General features: G+C 42.1%; 1 protein-coding gene across 1 annotated transcript in view; it reads left to right on the top strand.

Moving 5' to 3' along the window:
- Positions 1-15,624, top strand: part of LOC125169830 (cationic amino acid transporter 3-like) — a 373,522-nt gene that overhangs the window by 68,537 nt on the left and 289,361 nt on the right. The window lies entirely within an intron of this gene.

Raw genomic sequence — 15,624 nt, 5'->3', positions numbered from 1 at the left:
TTCATTCTTTTTGATTGCTGAGTAATACTCCATTGTATATATATACCACATCTTCTTTATCCATTCATCCATCGATGGACATTTTGGCTCTTTCCATACTTTGGCTATTGTTGATAGTGCTGCTATAAACATTGGGGTGCATGTGTCGTTTCAAAACAGCATACCTGGATCCCTTGGATAAATACCTAGTAGTGCAATTGCTGGGTCATAGGGTAGTACTATTTTTTTTTCAATATATGAAATTTATTGTCAAATTGGTTTCCATACAACACCCAGTGCTCATCCCAAAAGGTGCCCTCCTCAATACCCATCACCCACCCTCCCCTCCCTTCCACCCCCCATCAACCCTCAGTTTGTTCTCAGTTTTTAACAGTCTCCTATGCTTTGGCTCTCTCCCACTCTAACCTCTTTTTTTTTTCCTTCCCCTCCCCCATGGGTTTCTGTTAAGTTTCTCAGGATCCACATAAGAGTGAAACCATATGGTATCTGTCTTTCTCTGTATGGCTTATTTCACTTAGCATCACACTCTCCAGTTCCATCCACGTTGCTACAAAAGGCCATATTTCATTCTTTCTCATTGCCACGTAGTACTCCATTGTGTATATAAACCACAATTTCTTTATCCATTCATCAGTTGATGGGCATTTAGGCTCTTTCCATAATTTGGCTATTGTTGAGAGTGCTGCTATAAACATTGGGGTACAAGTGCCCCTATGCATCAGTACTCCTGTATCCCTTGGGTAAATTCCTAGCAGTGCTATTGCTGGGTCATAGGGTAGGTCTATTTCTTTTTTTTTTTTTTAAGAAATTTATTGACAAATTGGTTTCCATACAACACCCAGTGCTCATCCCAAAAGGTGCCCTCCTCAATACCCCTCACCCACCCTCTCCTCCCTCCCACCCCCCATCAACCCTCAGTTTGTTCTCAGTTTTTAACAGTGTCTTATGCTTGGCTCTCTCCCACTCTAACCTGTTTTTTTTTTTCCTTCCCCTCCCCCATGGGTTCCTGTTAAGCTTCTCAGGGTCCACATAAGAGTGAAAACATATGGTATCTGTCTTTCTCTGTATGGCTTATTTCACTTAGCATCACACTCTCCAGTTCCATCCACGTTGCTACAAAAGGCCATATTTCATTTTTTCTCATTGCCACGTAATATTCCATTGTGTATATAAACCACAATTTCTTTATCCATTCATCAGTTGATGGACATTTAGGCTCTTTCCATAATTTGGCTATTGTTGAGAGTGCTGCTATAAACATTGGGGTACAAGTGGCCCTATGCATCAGTACTCCTGTATCCCTTGGGTAAATTCCTAGCAGTGCTATTGCTGGGTCATAGGGTAGGTCTATTTTTAATTTTCTGAGGAACCTCCACACTGCTTTCCAGAGCGGCTGCACCAATTTGCATTCCCACCAACAGTGCAAGAGGGTTCCTGTTTCTCCACATCCTCTCCAGCATCTATAGTCTCCTGATTTGTTCATTTTGGCCACTCTGACTGGCGTGAGGTGATATCTGAGTGTGGTTTTGATTTGTATTTCCCTGATAAGGAGCGACGTTGAACATCTTTTCATGTGCCTGTTGGCCATCCGGATGTCTTCTTTAGAGAAGTATCTATTCATGTTTTCTGCCCATTTCTTCACTGGGTTATTTGTTTTTCGGGTGTGGAGTTTGGTGAGCTCTTTATAGAGTTTGGATACTATCCCTTTGTCCGATATGTCATTTGCAAATATCTTTTCCCATTCTGTTGTTTGCCTTTTAGTTTTGTTGGTTGTTTCCTTTGCTGTGCAGAAGCTTTTTATCTTCATAAGGTCCCAGTAATTCACTTTTGCGTTTAATTCCCTTGCCTTTGGGGATGTGTCGAGTAAGATATTACTATGGCTGAGGTCAGAGAGGTCTTTTCCTGCTTTCTCCTCTAGGGTTTTGATGGTTTCCTGTCTCACATTTAGGTCCTTTATCCATTTTGAGTTTATTTTTGTGAATGGTGTGAGAAAGTGGTCTAGTTTCAACCTTCTGCATGTTGCTGTCCAGTTCTCCCAGCACCATTTGTTAAAGAGGCTGTCTTTTTTCCATTGGATGTTCTTTCCTGCTTTGTCAAAGATGAGTTGGCCATACGTTTGTGGGTCTAGTTCTGGGGTTTCTATTCTATTCCATTGGTCTATGTGTCTGTTTTTGTGCCAATACCATGCTGTCTTGATGATGACAGCTTTGTAGTAGAGGCTAAAGTCTGGGATTGTGATGCCTCCTGCTTTGGTCTTCTTCTTCAAAATTACTTTGGTTATTCGGGGCCTTTTGTGGTTCCACATGAATTTTAGGATGGCTTGTTCTAGCTCAGAGAAGAATGCTCGTGAAATTTTGATTGGGATTGCATTGAATGTGTAGATAGCTTTGGGTAGTATTGACATTTTGACAATATTTATTCTTCCAATCCATGAGAAGGGAATGTCTTTCCATTTCTTTATACCTTCTTCAATTACCGTCATAAACTTTCTATAGTTTTCAGCGTACAGATATTTTGCATCTTTGGTTAGGTTTATTCCTAGGTATTTTATGCTTCTTGGTGCCATTGTGAATGGGATCAGTTTCTTTATTTGTCTTTCTGTTGCTTCATTGTTAGTGTATAAGAATGCAACTGATTTCTGTACATTGATTTTGTATCCTGCAACTTTGCTGAATTTATGTATCAGTTCTAGCAGACCTTTGGTAGAGTCTATCAGATTTTCCATGTATAATATCATGTCATCTGCAAAAAGCGAAAGCTTGAATTCATCTTTGCCAATTTTGATGCCTTTGATTTCCTTTTGTTGTCTGATTGCTGATGCTAGAACTTCCAACACTATATTAAACAACAGCGGTGAGAGTGGGCATCCCTGTCGTGTTCCTGATCTCAGGCAGAAAGCTCTGTTTTTCTCCATTGAGGATGATGTTAGCTGTGGGCTTTTCATAAATGGCTTTTATGATGTGTAAGTATGTTCCTTCTATCCCGACTTTCTCAAGGGTTTTTATTAAGAAAGGGTGCTGGATTTTGTCAAAGGCCTTTTCTGCATCGATTGACAGGATCATATCGTTCTTGTCTTTTTTTTTTTTTAATTAATGTGATGTATCACGTTGATTGATTTGCGAATGTTGAACCAGCCCTGCATCCCAGGAATGAATCCCACTTGATCATGGTGAATAATTCTTTTTATATGCTGTTGAATTCGATTTGATAGTATCTTATTGAGAATTTTTGCATCCATATTCATCAGGGATATTGGCCTGTAATTCTCTTTTTTTCCTGGGTCTGTGTCTGGTTTAGGAATCAAAGTAATACTGGCTTCATAGAATGAGTCTGGAAGTTTTCCTTCCCTTTCTATTTCTTGGAATAGCTTGAGAAGGATAGGTATTATCTCTGCTTTAAACGTCTGGTAGAACTCCCCTGGGAAGCCATCTGGTCTTGGACTCTTACTTGTTAGGAGATTTTTGATAACCAATTCAGTTTCTTCGCTGGTTATGGGTCTGTTCAAGCTTTCTATTACCTCCTGGTTGAGTTTTGGAAGAGTGTGGGTGTTTAGGAATTTGTCCATTTCTTCCAGGTTGTCCAATTTGTTGGCATATAATTTTTCATAGTATTCCCTGATAATTGTTTGTATCTCTGAGGGATTGGTTGTAATAATTCCATTTTCATTCATGATTTTATCTATTTGGGTCATCTCCCTTTTCTTTTTGAGAAGCCTGGCTAGAGGTTTGTCAATTTTGTTTATTTTTTCAAAAAACCAACTCTTGGTTTCGTTGATCTGCTCTACAGTTTTTTTAGATTCTATATTGTTTATTTCTACTCTGATCTTTATTATTTCTCTTCTTCTGCTGGGTTTAGGCTGCCTTTGCTGTTCTGCTTCTATTCCCTTTAGGTGTGCTGTTAGATTTTGTATTTGGGATTTTTCTTGTTTCTTTTTTTTTTTTTAATTTTTTTTCAACGTTTATTTATTTTTGGGACAGAGAGAGACAGAGCATGAACGGGGGAGGGGCAGAGAGAGAGGGAGACACAGAATCGGAAACAGGCTCCAGGCTCTGAGCCATCAGGCCAGAGCCCGACACGGGGCTCGAACTAACGGACCGTGAGATCGTGACCTGGCTGAAGTCAGATGCTTAACCGACTGTGCCACCCAGGCGCCCCTCTTGTTTCTTGAGATAGGCCTGGATTGCGATGTATTTTCCTCTCAGAACTGCCTTCGCTGCGTCCCAAAGCATTTGTATTGTTGTATTTTCATTTTCGTTTGTTTCCATATATTTTTAAATTTCTTCTCTAATTGCCTGGTTGACCCACTCATTCTTTAGTAAGGTGTTCTTTAACCTCCATGCTTTTGGAAGTTTTCCAGACTTTTTTCTGTGGTTGATTTCAAGCTTCATAGCATTGTGGTCTGAAAGTATGCATGGTATAATTTCAATTATTGTAAACTTATGAAGGGCTGTTTTGTGACCCAGTATATGATCTATCTTGGAGAATGTTCCATGTGCACTCGAGAAGAAAGTATATTCTGTTGTTTCGGGATGCAGAGTTTTAAATATATCTGTCAAGTCCATCTGATCCAATGTCTCATTCAGGGCCCTTGTTTCTTTATTGACCGTGTGTCTAGATGATCTATCCATTTCTGTAAGTGGAGTGTTAAAGTTCCCTGCAATTACCACATTCTTATCAATAAGGTTGCTTATGTTTGTAATTGGTTTATATATTTGGGGGCTCCGGTATTCGGTGCATAGACATTTATAATTGTTAGATCTTCCTGATGGATAGACCCTGTAATTATTATATAATGCCCTTCTTCATCTCTTGTTACAGCCTTTAATTTAAAGTCTAGTTTGTCTGATGTAAGTATGGCTACTCCAGCTTTCTTTTGGCTTCCAGTAGCATGATAAATAGTTCTCCATCCCCTCACTCTCAATCTAAAGGTGTCCTCAGGTCTAAAATGAGTCTCTTGTAGACAGCAAATAGATGGGTCTTGTTTTTTTTTTATCCATTCTGATACCCTATGTCTTTTGGTTGGCGCATTTAATCCATTTACATTCAGTGTTATTATAGAAAGATACGGGTTTAGAGTCATTGTGATGTCTGTATGTTTTATGCTTGTAGTGATGTCTCTGGTACTTTGTCTCATAGGATCCCCGTTAGGATCTCTTGTAGGGCTGGTTTAGTGGTGACAAATTCCTTCAGTTTTTGTTTGTTTGGGAAGACCTTTATCTCTCCTTCTATTCTAAATGACAGACTTGCTGGATAAAGGATTCTCGGCTGCATATTTTTTCTGTTTAGCACACTGAAGATCTCGTGCCAATCCTTTCTGGCCTGCCAAGTCTCAAAAGAGAGATCAGTCACGAGTCTTATAGGTCTCCCTTTATATGTGAGGGCACGTTTACCCCTTGCTGCTTTCAGAATTTTCTCTTTATCCTTGTATTTTGCCAGTTTCACTATGATATGTCGTGCAGAAGATCGATTCAAGTTCCGTCTGAAGGGAGTTCTCTGTGCCTCTTGGATTTCAATGCCTTTTTCCTTCCCCAGTTCAGGGAAGTTCTCAGCTATGATTTCTTCAAGTACCCCTTCAGCACGTTTCCCTCTCTCTTCCTCCTCTGGGATACCAATTATGCGTATATTATTTCTTTTTAGTGTATCACTTAGTTCTCTAATTTTCCCCTCATACTCCTGGATTTTTTATCTCTCTTTCTCTCAGCTTCCTCTTTTTCCATAACTTTATCTTCTAGTTCACCTATTCTCTCCTCTGCCTCTTCAATCCGAGCCGTCGTGGTTTCCATTTTGTTTTGCATTTCATTTAAAGCATTTTTCAGCTCCTTGTGACTGTTCCTTAGTCCCTTGATCTCTGTAGCAAGAGATTCTCTGCTGTCCTGTATACTGTTTTCAAGCCCAGCGATTAATTTTATGACTATTATTCTAAATTCACTTTCTGTTATATTATTTAAATCCTTTTTGATCGGTTCATTGGCTCTTGTTATTTCCTGGAGATTCTTTTGAGGGGAATTCTTCTGTTTCATCATTTTGGATAGTCCCTGGAGTGATGAGGACCTGCAGGGCACTTCCCCTGTGCTGTGGTGTATAACTGGAGTTGGTGGGCGGGGCCGCAGTCAGACCTGATGTCTGCCTCCAGCCCACTGCTGGGGCCACAGTCAGACTGGTGTGTGCCTTCTCTTCCCCTCTCCTAGGGGCGGGATTCACTGTGGGGTGGTGTGGCCATCTGGGCTACTTGCACACTGCCAGGCTTGTGGTGCTGGGGATCTGGCGTATTAGCTGGGGTGGGTAGGCAAGGTGCACAGGGGCAGGAGGGGCAGGCTTAGCTCACTTCTCCTTAGGTGATCCACTTCAGGAGGGGCCCTGTGGCAGCGGGAGGGAGTCAGATCCCTGCTGGAGGTTTGGCTCCGCAGAAGCACAGAGTTGGGTGTTTGGGCGGAGCGAGCAAGTTCCCTGGCAGGAATTGGTTCCCTTTGGGATTTTGGCTGGGGGATGGGCGAGGGAGATGGCGCTGGTGAGCGCCTTTGTTCCCTGCCAAGCTGAGCTCTGTCGTCTGGGGGCTCAGAAGCTCTCCCTCCCTTTGTCCTCCAGCCTTCCCGCTTCCCGAGCAGAGCTGTTAACTTATGACCTCCCAGACGCTAAGTCGCGCTTGCTGTCGGAACACACTCCGTCCAGCCCCTCCGCTTTTGCCAGCCAGACTCAGGGGCTCTGCTTGGCTGGCAGGCTGCCCCTCCGCCCCGGCTCCCTCCCGCCAGTCCGTGGAGTGTGCACCGCCTCGCCGCCCTTCCTACCCTCTTCCGTGGGCCTCTCATCTGGCTTGACTCTGGAGACTCTGTTCTGCTAATCCTCTGGCGGTTTTCTGGGTTATTTAGGCAGGTGTAGGTGGAATCTAAGTGATCAGCAGGACGCATGGTGAGCCCAGCGTCCTCCTACGCTGCCATCTTCCCAGCATTCAGGGTAGTACTATTTTTAATTTTTTGAGGAAACTCCACACTGTTTTCCAGAGTGCTGCATCAGCTTGCATTCCCACCAGCAGTGTAAAAGAGTTCCTCTTTCTCTGCATCCTTTCTCATTGCTCATTTTATTGGCATTTTATTTGTTGTTGCCTGAGTTGTTAATGTTAGCCATTCTGACAGGTGTAAGGTGGTATCTCATTGTGGTTATGATTTGTATTTCCCTGATGATGAGTGATGTTGAGTATTTTTTTTTCATGTGTCAGTTGGTCATCTGGATGTCTTCTTTGGAGAAGTGTCCATTCATGCCTTTTTCCAATTTCTTTACTGGTTTGTTTTTGGGTGCTGAGTTTGATAAATTTTTACAGATTTTGGATACTAACCCTTTATCTGATATGTCGTTTGGAAATATCTTCTCCCATTCTATTGGTTAACATTTAGTTTTGCTGATTGTTTCCTTCACTGTGCAGAAGATTTTTATTTTGAAGAGATCCCAGTAGTTCATTTTTCCTTTTGTTTCCCTTGCCTCTGGAGACATGTTGAGTAAGAACTTGCTGTGGTCAAGATCAAAGTGGTTTTTGCCTGTTTTCTCCTGAGGATTTTGATGGCTTCCTGTCTTACATTTAGGTTTTTAATCTATTTTGAATTTGTTTTTGTGTATAGTGTAAGAAAGTGGTCAAGGATCATTCTTCTGCATGTCGCTGTCCAGTTTTCCCAGGGCCACTTTCTGAAGAGAATGTCTTTATTCCAATGGATATTCTTTCCTGCTTTGTCAAAGATTAGCTGACCGTATGTTTGTGGGTCCATTTCTGGGTTCTCTTTTATGTTCCATTGATCTGAGTGTTTGTTTTTGTGCCAGTAACATACTGTCTTCATGATTATAGCTTTGTAGTATAGCTTGATGTTTGGGATTGTGATGCATCCTGCTTTGCTTTTCTTTTTCAAGATTGCTTTGGCTATTTGGTGTCTTTTCTGGTTCCATACAAATTTTAGGATTGTTTTCTATAGCTCTGTGAAGAATGCTGGTATTATTTTGATAGGGATTCTTATTGAATATGTAGATTGCTTTGGGTAGTATTGACATTTTAACAATATTTGTTCTTCCTATCCATGAGCATGGAACCTTTTTCCATTTTTTTTGTGTCTTCTTCAATTTGTTTCATAAGGTTATAGAATTCAGTGTATAGATTTTTCACCTCTTTGGTTAGCTTTATTCCCAGCTATTTTATGATTTTTGGTTCAATTATAAGTGGGATCGATTCCTTGATTTCTCTTTCTGTTGCTTCATTGTTGGTGTATAGGAATGCAACCGATTTCTGTGCATTGATTTTATATCCTGTAACTTTGCTGAATTCATACATCAGTTATAGCAGTTTTTTGGTGGCATATTTTGGGTTTTCCATATAGGGTATCATGTCATCTGTGAAGAGTGAAAGTTTTACCTCCTCCTGGCTGATTTGGATGCCATTTATTTCTTTGGGTTGTCTGATTGCAGAAACGAAGACTTCCAATACTATGTTGAATAACAGTGGTGAGAGTGGACATCCCTATCTTATTCCTGACCTTAGGGGTAAAGTTCTCAGTTTTTCCCCAATGAGGATGATATTAGCATTGGGTCTTTCATATATGGCTTTTATGATCTCGAGGTATGCTCCTTCTATCCCTACTTTCTTGAGGGTTTTTATCAAGAAAGGATGCTGTATTTTATCAAATCCTTTCTCTGCATCTATTGAGAGGATCATATGGTTCTTGTCCTTTCTTTTATTGATGTGATGAATCATGGTAATTGTTTTGCGGATATTGAACCAGCCCTGCATCGCAGGTATAAATCCCACTTTGTCATGGTGAATTCTTTTAATGTATTCTTGTATCCGATTGGCTAATGTCTTGTTGAGGATTTTTGCATCCATGTTGATCAGGGAAATTGGTCTATAGTTCTCCTTTTTTAGTGAGGTCTCTGCTTTTGGAATCAAGGTTATCCTGGCTTCATAGAAAGTTTGGAAGTTTTCCTTCCATTTCTATTTTTTTGGAACAGCTTCAAGAGAATAGGTGTTAACACTTCCTTAAGTGTTTGGTAGAATTCCCCTGGAAAGCCATCTGGCCCTGGACTCTTGTTTTTTTGGGAGATTTTTGATTACTAATTCAATTTCTTTACTGGTTATCGGTCTGTTCAAATGTTCAATTTCTTCCTGTTTCAGTTTTGGTAGTGTATATATTTCTAAGAATTTGTCCATTTATTCCAGATTACCCATTTTATTGGTGTGTAATTGCTCATAATATTCTCTTATTATTTGTATTTCTTCTCTGTTGGTTGTGATCTCTCCTCTTTCATTCTTGATTTTATTTATGGATCCTTTCCTTTTTCTTTTGACCAAAATGGCTAGTGGTTTATAAATTTTGTTAATTCTTTCAAAAGAAACATCTTCTGCTTTCACTGATCTGTTCTACTGGGTTTTTGTTGTTGTTGTTGTTGTTAGTTTGTTTGTTTTGATAGAATTAATTTCTGCTCTAATTTTTATTATTCCTGTCTTCTGGTTTTGGTTTTATTTTCTGTTCTTTTTCCAGCTCTTTAAGGTGTAAGTTTGGGTTGTATATCTGAGACCTTTCTTCCTTCTTTAGAAAGGCCTGGATTGCTATATAATTCCCTCTTATGACTGCCTTTGCTGTCGCCCAGAGGTTTTGGGCTGTGGTGTTTTTTCATTTTCATTGGCTTCCATGTACTTTTTAATTTTGTCTTTAACCTCTTCGTTAACCCATTCATTCTTTAGTAGGATGTTCTTTAGTCTCCAATATTTGTTACATTTCCAAATTTTTTCTTGTGGTTGATTTCGAGTTTCATAGCATTGTTGTCTGAAAATATGCACGGTATGATTTCAATCTTTTTGTAGTTGCTGAGGGCTGATTTGTATCCCAGTATGTGATCTATTCTGGAGAACATTCCATGTACACTGGAGAAGAATGTATATTCTGCTGCTTTAGGATGGAATGTTCTGAGTATATCTGTTAAGTTCATCTGGTCCAGTGTATCATTCAAAGCCATTGTTTCCTTGTTGATTTTCTGATTAGATGATCTGTCCATTGCTGTGAGTGGGGTGTTGAAGTGCCCTACTATTATGGTATTATTATCAATGAGTTTCTTTATGTGTGTGAATAATTGATTTATATATTTTTGTGCCCTCACATTTGGGTGTAAATGTTTACAGCTATTAGGTCCTCTGATGGATAGAGTCCTTAATTATGATATACTTCCCTTCTTCGTGCCTTGTTACAGTCTTTATTTTAAGGTCTAGATTGTCTGATGTAAGTATGGCTACTCCAGCTTTCTTTTGTTGACAATTAGCATGGTATATGCTTCTCCATCCCCTACTTTCAATCTGAAGATGTCTTTAGGTCTAAAGTCAGCCTCTTTTAAACAGTATGTAGATAGATACTGTTTTCTTATCCATTCTTTTACCCTATGTCTTTTGATTGGAGCATCTAGTCCATTGACGTTTAGAGTGAGTACTGAAAGATATGAATTTATTGCCATTATGTTGTTTGTAGAGCTGGAGTTTCTGGTGGTGTTCTCTGGTCCTTTCTAGTATTTGTTGCTTTTGGTCTTTTTTTTTTCCATCTTTTCTCCCCTCAGAGAGTCCTCTTTAATATTTCTTGCAGTGTTGGTTTAGTGGTCATGAATTCCTTTAAATTTTTTTGTCTGGGAAACTTTTAATCTCTCCTTTTATTTTCAAAGACAGCCTTGCTGGATAAAGAATCCTTGGCTGCATATTTTTTTATGATTCAGCACATTAAATGTATCCTGCCACTCTTTTGTGGCCTGCCATATTTCCGTGGATAGGTCTGCTGCAAACCTGATTTGTCTTCCCTTGTAGGTAAAGGACTTTTTATCCTTGCTGCCTTCATGATTCTTTCCTTGCCTGAGCATTTTGTGAATTTGACCATGATATGCCTTGTTCATAGTTGGTATTTGTTGAATCTAATTGGAGTCCTCTGTGCTTCCTGGATTTTGATGTCTGTTACTTTCCCCAGGTTAGGACAATTTTCTGCTATGATTTGCTCACAAAACACTTCTACCCCTTTTTCTCTCTATTCATCTTCTGGGTCCCCTAAGATTCTGATGTTGTTTGTTTTTAATGAGTCACTGATTTCTCTAATTTTTAAATCATGCTCTTTTGCCTTAGTCCCTCTCCTTTTTTCTGCTTCATTATTCTCCATAAGTTTGTCTTCTATATCACTAATTTGCTCCTCTGCCTCACCATCCTTGCTGCCGTGGCATCCACTCAAGATTGAAGCTCAGTTATAGAATTTTTTATTTCATCCTGACTAGCTTTTACTTCTTTTATCTCCACAGAGAGGGATTCTAATCTATTTTTGACTCCAGCTAGTATTATTATCATGATTCTAAATTCTGATTCATACATCTTGCTTGTATCTGTGTTGGTGAAGTCCCTGGCTGTTGTTTATTCCTGCTCTTTCTTTTATGGCAAATTCCTTTATTTCCTCATTTTGATGGGAGAAAAGGAAATAATGAGGGTAAAAAAATTAAAATTAAAACATTAAAAACAACACACACAAATACACACACAAAATCAAATAAATGGTGCTAGAACCTAGGTGTGTTTTGGCCCGGGTTTTGAAAAGGGCTTAATAGATTAGAGAGAAAAGGGGGGGGGGGAAGGAAATCATCTCAAAATTTGACAAAATGAATACACTGAAATAGAATAAAATGAAATGATGTAATAAAACAGAATTTGAAAATTTACAAAAAAGTAAAAAATATATAGTTAAAAAATTTAAAAAATATATTTTTAATAAACCTAGAAAATAAAAATAGATTTTTTTCACATTCTGTATTGAAGAAAAAGAAAAGATACAAAAAAGAGATAGGAAAAAAGAAAATTGAATAGGTGGACCAGTGAACAGACTAAAATATGATTGAGATTACTGTATTTTCCCGTAGAAGTTCAACTATGGATCAGTTTATAGTTGTAAACTAAGTAGGCGAAGAGATTTATGTTCCTGAAGACCGAGGTTGGTCCAGTATATGGGACTTAGTGTAATGGCTCTGTTCTCCACTAGATGGCACTGCTTAGCTTACTGGGGTGGATTTTTGTGGCAGGTGTATGTGTGTATGCGCAAGCACGGGAGAGGTGAAAATGGCGTCACCCAACTATCCAGTCTCTGGTAATGGAGCTCTGCTCTCCCTGATTAGCAATCACACACCTGTCTTTTGTCTTCAGCTTCTGTACATTCCCCACTTTTACACTGTCACCAAGCCCCAGGCAACACCTCCCTCCTGAGTTTTATCTCAGATGCAGCTGTGTTTCCCGACCCCTTACTTATGAGGGACTGTGGCTGTAACTTGCTCAGACATTCTGTGGAAGGGTCTCACAGAGCAATGGCTGGGTGCTGGCTGCACCCAGGAACATTTGTAGGACCATGTTGTTGTCAATGCCCAGAGACTGTGGCTGGACATCAGCTCACCTGAAAAACTGTTCTCCTGATTCTGTAGCAGCAGTGTTTCAGGGATTATGGAAAATCACAACACATCTGGCACTAGGCTTCATCCTTAATGACTTTGTTATAGCACCAGAGAATTTGGTTGTTCTCCTGGGTCCACTGAGGCCTTTGCATGTAGGGGGTGTTACAAAGCCTCTAGCATATGTCCTCCCAGCAGGAGAACCGCCTCTCCCCATGTGGCCTGAAGACCCCTAGACTTCACTCTGCTCCTGGGGATTTGCCCTTCTCATCAGAGCACTGCCAGGTATCAAGCTGGGGAGTTTCAGATTCTGTGCTCCCCCTCTTTATAGACTCTTAATGGAATTTAAACCCTCTCCTTTCTCCCTTTTTAGTTCAGTCCCTGTGGCTGTTTCCACTTTTCTACTTTCTCTCCAGCTGCTTTTGGGGGACTGCTTTTCCTGTATTCTCCCCCACACACATACACACACCATCTCCATCCTCTCTTCACAGGCAAAAACAGCTCCCTACCCTCTGTAGCTTCTCTCTCCCCCAGTTCACCTCTCTGTGCTGTGTACCTGCTGAGTTCCATGGTTCAGATTGTGCAGATTGTTGTGTTAATCCTCAAATCAGTTTTCTAGGTGTGCAGGATGGTTTAGTGTTGGCCTGGTTATATTTCATGGACACAAGAAAAACTTCCATGCTGTTCTGCCATCTTGGCTCCTCCTCCCTTCATGGGTCACATATGAAGGGCCATCTTTGGATCACATGACTGCTGAGCTGCTTCTGAGGGATAAGCTCTCCCATAGTGGGAGCCATTGCAGGGCTCATGCACTGTGCGATTCTGTTCTGTATGCACATGTGGTATCTCCCTGGGTTCCTGCACTTGCAGTTCTGCAGGCACATTGGATATGGGTAGGTCTCCTCTTCTGAAGCCACAGCTTGTCTAGTCTTGGTGGGAGATGCTGTGGAGTCCTTGCCATGCATGTCACAGGTGTGCTTCTCCTGGATGTGCTTTCTAGAGTGGGTTCTGGTCACCCTTCACCTGCTTCCCAGAGCCCCTGCGGCCCCTGTGACTGCCCAACCTCTTGTACCACTGTCTTCCCCTCCCCCACCAGCTCACACAGCTAAAGATGCTCCGGAGACTCAGGGGCACCACTGCGGGCATCTCCATAGCACCCAAGGAGTGCTGGCTGCAGGCCTTGGCTCATCTGTGGATGGCCTGATGACTTAGGATGTTGTAACCATCTGGAACTCCTTGGTGCAAGGGCACAAGTGTAGGGCCCCTTTCTCTTTGTCTTCTCCCAGGCAGTTGCTACCTAGGTCACAGTGACCATTGAGATTGGGGCTACCATGGTAGTGGCATGGCTGCAGAGATGGTGAACGCAGATAAAAAGGTGCGGCCTGGGCATGTTGTGGGGACACTGGTGGGAGCAAGGGTGGAGACTTCAGATTGGCTGTGTCCATTGTGAAGTGGGAGGCTGGGCCAGGGGCACAGAAACAAGGGCAGCAGCAGTGCGGCAGACTCCTGGGTGTCAGTGAGAACCCAGAGCAGGTCTACCTGGAGAAGCCCCGCCATGGGGACTGGGGCCTGGCTGGTGGGGCTGGCACGGCTTGGAATGGAATCCCCTGGGAGGCAAAAAGGGAACTGGAGCTCAGTCCTGACCTGAAAGGGGTTCTGGGTGTGACTCTGGTAGGTGGAAGGTATTCATGAGGCCGCCCACTCCAGGGAAGTCCAGGCCCTGCGAGGGAAGAGGGTTGCAGCAGTGTGCTAGGGAATACATGGAACATGGCTTTGGCTACTGACGAGCCCGAAGGGGCTCAGGTGGAGCCAGGGGCACAAGCCCTGAAGGGCCCAACCCTGGCCTGCCTGACTGGGTCAAGCTTAAAGCGTGGCCCGAGGGCCCTCCAGGCTGCCTGAGCACCTCTGCTGGACTATGGGATGTAGGGAAGGATCCTGGGCCAGTTTTTTCATTACCTGGTGATTGTCTGGGGCCCTATTATTTCCCCAGCCACTCACCTCTACCCAAGACAGTGAATAGCACAGGGAGAAAGGGGTAAAGATTATTTTGGGGACCTGATACAAGAATACACAGACCCTCCCCTGCACTTCCCCTGAAGTAGATGCATACTTGGGAAAACTCCCAGCCTGAGGCAGAGGAAGATAGCCTAGGAATATTGCAACAGACACAAATTAAACCCCCAGGTTTCGGGGCGCCTGGGTGGCGCAGTCGGTTAAGCGTCCGACTTCAGCCAGGTCACGATCTCGCGGTCCGTGAGTTCGAGCCCCGCGTCGGGCTCTGGGCTGATGCCTCAGAGCCTGGAGCCTGTTTCCGATTCTGTGTCTCCCTCTCTCTCTGCCCCTCCCCCGTTCATGCTCTGTCTCTCTCTGTCCCAAAAATAAATAAACATTGAAAAAAAAAAACCCAGGTTTCCCTTCCCCAGTGTTCTGTCCTGAGAGCCATCCTTCCAATTCCTGTCTCCTTTGCCTCTAGGAATTTTGGCTCTGTAGTCCTGGCTGGGCCACTCATCCACAACCAAGCATAGAACCTGGAACAAAAGAGGTGCCCAATTAGTGCCTTTGGTCCATGACTACTGGAGATGTGTTAGGGCAGAGTCAATGTGATTTGTAGGCTTTCCTCAGTTGGAGGTTCTTCATGACATCTGTAGCAGTTCTTTCTGTTCAGATTTCAATGTTCTGTCTTAGTATAGTTAGTATAGATTCTGTCCCTTTAGGGTCCTGCTGCTACTCTTTTCTCCCTTTCCTCCATCTCCACTGCAGTGTTTAAGGAACCTAATTTAGAGTTTAGGGAAATCTAAGCACTATCAAGAGAAGGCAGTGGTGCCTCTTTTCCATGAGACTGATGGCTTCTTGGACCCATCTCATCTGCATTTAGCCCTTGGTCTTTAAGTAGGCCTTATGTTCTCCATCTATGAAAAGTCTTGGCTTCTGTTTGATGATTAACATTCTCAGAAATGTCCTTTGGTCACTGTTTCAGAGTCTTGGAAGCACCACGTTTTGAATGTCTAGAGCAGGAAGCTCTCTAGGTAGAAACTATATCTTTTTCTTTACTCCCTCCAACAAAATGCCCAATGCATGTTCAGTTAGAATATACTATGAATGCTGAGGTGACTGTGTCAGGAAATCCCTTGAGGTGAAGCTTAAGCAAATTCCCTTTTAGTTTTAATCCTGGAGTGAAGTGAATGATGAATGAGGGAGTGG

The sequence above is a fragment of the Prionailurus viverrinus genome, chromosome B4 (genome assembly GCF_022837055.1).
Source record: "Prionailurus viverrinus isolate Anna chromosome B4, UM_Priviv_1.0, whole genome shotgun sequence".
NCBI lineage: Eukaryota > Metazoa > Chordata > Mammalia > Carnivora > Felidae > Prionailurus > Prionailurus viverrinus.
This window is presented reverse-complemented; position numbering and strand designations above follow the sequence as displayed.